This window comes from Sapajus apella, unplaced genomic scaffold (genome assembly GCF_009761245.1).
Source record: "Sapajus apella isolate SASKATOON/1434 unplaced genomic scaffold, GSC_monkey_1.0 scaffold32, whole genome shotgun sequence".
Classification (NCBI taxonomy): Eukaryota; Metazoa; Chordata; class Mammalia; order Primates; family Cebidae; genus Sapajus; species Sapajus apella.
Window position 1 is genome coordinate 3667953 of NW_022436972.1, and position 3433 is coordinate 3671385.

Consider the following 3433-nt stretch of genomic DNA (forward strand, 5'->3'; position numbering starts at 1 on the left):
AGTCTGACACACATACAAACACTCACAGTCATACACCCACTCACACTACACACAAACACAAATATACAAATATGCACTGACATTCTCTCTCACACACACACTCTCCCATACACACTCTCACAGAAACACACTCACACACATACACACTCACACACATGCACCCCTTTGGTTGCCACAGACCTTGGTGTTTGTTCCTAGTGGCTGAGTTGTGAGACTCTGTTTTGAATGTGGGAATTGCAAAGAGCAAAGGCATTCCTCAGTTTCAGGCCAGCACCAGCCAACGGGAGCCGCGGGAGAAAGAGAGAAGAGGTGATTTTATTCTCTAAGAATAACCTTTGAAGCTGGAGCTGGATTTTGCGTATTCACTTTGGTGATGTCACTTTACCCCGCTGTTTCTCAACACACAGTGCCTCTGATGAGGCTGATGCCAGGCTTGCGAGGTACACCCTTAGCCACTGCTATGATGTCAGTTTTCGGTGACAACTCATGTTCTGGATGCGCCATGGCTGACCAAGTTTGACAGGGTAGATAGCACACATCTCCAGTTTGAAAGTCATCATAATACTTGGAATGTTTAGAAAAGTCATAAGTTAGGAGTGGTTCATAACTTCTTAGAATGATTGTGCTTCCCTCTAATGATGTATAAACAGAAGACAGCAGCTTTGGATGATGGGAGTAATTCAGGACTAACCAGGGACCCCTAGATCTGGAAGAAGGAAGTGAAGTTAGTGCTGTCTTCAAAGCTTTCAATATTTCCTTAGATTTTAGTGCACCTTCAATCCAAAAACATAACTAAGGATATATTTGCTATGGGAAGTGGTTTGTTAAATTAATGCTATGTTGGCCAATTTAAAAAGAATGATATGAAATGACTCCACAAGCTATAGAACTATAGATGGGAATTAGCTTGGGTATTCTGATTTAAGGAAACAAATTCAAGAGAAAAAGAATTCTGTTTTATTGCAAAATTAGAGTTGAAGAAATCAGGTAGAGACAGATGATACTTTTAAAAAAACAAAGTTCTATAATCTCCTACCCAGATTTCATAAGCCTTCAGGGTTGTTTTAGTTTTGTCAATGGGCTCAAAGAACTTTATCCGAAACTTCTTAAAATAACATTAAATCCTTTAAAGTTTTTTGTAAGGTGTCAGGGTGCCCTTGTAAAAAAGAGAGAAGGGATTATTATGACATCCAAGCAATTATGGCGTATTGCAAGCACCAGAAGTGTAGTCATTACTGAGTTGGATTCTGAACTTCCAACTCAGAACAGACCTGGATTTGCTCTACAGGGTGTGATATCTTATTAGATTTGGGATTTTTTTTTTTTTTTGTAGTTTGGAATATTTGCACATACATAATGAGGTATCTTGGGGGTGGGACCCAAGTCTGAACATGAAATTCATTTAAGTTTCATATACATCTACGCATAGCCTGAAGGTAATTCTATACAATATTTTAAATGAGTTTGTGCCTGAAACAAAGCTTTCACTGTGTTTTGGCTGCCATCTGCCAGCTAAGGCTGATTAGAAAAGGCCATTTTAGGCCAGGTGCAGTGGCTCACATCTGTAATCCTAGCACTTTGGGAGGCTAAGACAGATGGATCACTTGAGATCAACAGTTCGAGGCCAGCCTGGCCAACATGGTGAAACCCCATCTCCAGTAAAAATACAACATTTAGCCAGGTGTGGTGGTGTGTGCCTGTAATCCCAGCTACTTGGGAGGCTGACGCAGGAGAATCACTTGAACATGGGAGGTGAAGGTTGTAGTGAGCTGAGATTGCACCATTGCACTCCAGCCTGGGCAACAGAGCAAAAATTACATCTCAAAAAAAAAGAATGAATGAATGAAAAAGGTATGGCCATTTAAAACATTTAAAAGCGTTTTTATTTTTTTAACGTGAGATAACCAGAAACCTTATTAAATCTGAGGCTGATTTTGTCTGGGATAAAACCAGGAAGGGCTTCATTTGAACCCGCCAGAAGACACATTTCAGTTCTGTTCACCAGAACTGTGCATTCCTCAACCAGAAACACAAGACCAATGGAAAATGGGGAGGAGAAAGAAGGGGAGCCTGGATGGAGGTGAGAGATCTACCTGCCTTAGCCTGACTTCCCTAGAAAGCAGAGCCTGAGGCAAAGTATGTGGGCTATTTCTAGAGTGAAGAGTGTCTTCCTAAGGACAGAAGAGCGGGGGAAGTGGGCAACAAGGAAGGGAAAGAGGGAGAGCCCATAACAGGCTCTAACGGAGCTTGCTACTGCTGGTTGTTCAGCTCAATCAATGATGTGATACTGCAGGTCCATCTTCTGACAGGCCATGTGAACAGCTGCAGCTCCGGACAGGCCTTCTGTGGGAGGAGAGGGAGAGAGTTTAGCCATTTGCTGCCTTCGTATATGAGTCAAAGGTTAGCACTGCAGGTGATGGCTCCCCTTGCTTCTGGTCGCACACGTGCATGCACTGTGTGATCCCTGGATGTCTCATGACAGAGCTCAGCAGAGAAGCCCCAGGCTGGAGGTGAGGCACTAAGCAGTTGCTCATGCAAGTCTAGGATGGGAGGCAGTTTCAAGCTCCTGAGAAGTTGGTGACAGCCCATGGGGAGCTGCTCAGCACAGCACCAGCTGGAACAGAAAAAGGTGCCAAAGACCTTAGAGGAGAGACCCAGAGAATCTGAGGGGTGGCACAAACCTCTACCTAGATTTCTGTTGGAAACGTGACCTTTTCCATCTTTGAGTGTGATGGGATTGGGCATCTACTGATGTTCAAAAGTGGCAGACTGCTTGCTGTTTCTCCAGTATTCATTTCCCTCTTCTTAGGAACAGAGCCCCCAGTTTGTAACTGTGCACTTGGCTTCACAGGATGAAGACTGACTATAGGTTTTCCAGCCTCCTTTGCTGATTGGTGTGACCATGTAACCTAGTTCTGACCAGTGAGATGCAAGTGGAACTGACATGTGCAACTTCCGGTTTGTGTCCTTCAATGAAAAGGACATGCTCTTCCTTGTTCCTCTCTTCTTTCAGGTAGCTGGAATTCAGATGTAATGGTTCGCACTCCAGTGGCCCTTGTGGACCACGAGGTGACCTTGGGACTGAAAGCTGCAGGTGGTAAAACAAAAGTCATAAGGATCCTGAGTCCCTGTCACTACAGTCACCAAACCATCCCTGAATTGCTTACCTACAGACTTTTTACAGTGGAGAGACCTAAATTTTTGCTTTACTTAAGGCACTGCTATTTCGGGTTTCCTATTCCTTTGGCTGAACTTTCGTTGTTGTTGTTGTTGAGACAGAGTCTCTATCACCAAGGCTGGAGCGCAGTGGGTGTGGTCACGACTCACTGCAGCCTCGACCTCCTGGGCTCAGGTGATTCTCCCACCTCAGCCTCCCAGGTAGGACTATAGGCATGCACCACCACATCTTGCTAATTTTCTTTTTGCATTTATT

At 44.2% G+C, this 3433-nt stretch overlaps 1 long non-coding RNA gene across 1 annotated transcript in view; it reads right to left on the reverse strand.

Annotated features, from left to right (window-relative positions):
- The window catches only part of LOC116562177, an 8288-nt gene extending 7980 nt beyond the window's left edge, over nucleotides 1-308 (reverse strand). The window contains exon 1 of the long non-coding RNA XR_004273821.1: nucleotides 181-308. This is a non-coding gene — a long non-coding RNA (uncharacterized LOC116562177). The remainder of the gene's footprint in view (nucleotides 1-180) is intronic.
- Nucleotides 309-3433: the final 3125 nt, after the last annotated feature.